This window comes from Acyrthosiphon pisum, chromosome A2 (genome assembly GCF_005508785.2).
Source record: "Acyrthosiphon pisum isolate AL4f chromosome A2, pea_aphid_22Mar2018_4r6ur, whole genome shotgun sequence".
Lineage (NCBI taxonomy): Eukaryota > Metazoa > Arthropoda > Insecta > Hemiptera > Aphididae > Acyrthosiphon > Acyrthosiphon pisum.
The window spans coordinates 55,986,648-55,987,077 of NC_042495.1; positions in this window are offsets into that span (position 1 = coordinate 55,986,648).

Genomic DNA, 430 nt, shown 5'->3' on the forward strand with positions numbered 1-430 from the left:
GTACCTATTATTATATTATTTCACCCTCCCCCCCCCCCTATAAAAAATTCCTAAATACGGCCACTGCACATACGGTATTCAGTATAAATTAATTTTTTTGTTTTATATACCTTGTACACAAGTATAGATTTCTAATCTCATTTTAATAAGTGGCCGCTTGAAATGTCCTGACCCGGCTGACCCACAGTTTCCTAACTCAGGATCCGCCCTCTGGATCTGCTATACAGTAGGTGTCTAGAGAGGTCACTGTAACGGATGTGTTAAATTTGAATTCAATGATATAAAATCATTGTATACAAAAAACGATTCTGAGCGAAGACGATCTGTCAGCTAATAACATATACTAAGTAAATATTTTATGATATTATTGTAATAAAAGTAATATATTTTACTATTATAGGCATTAATACTACAGAAGGTCGAATTTAAA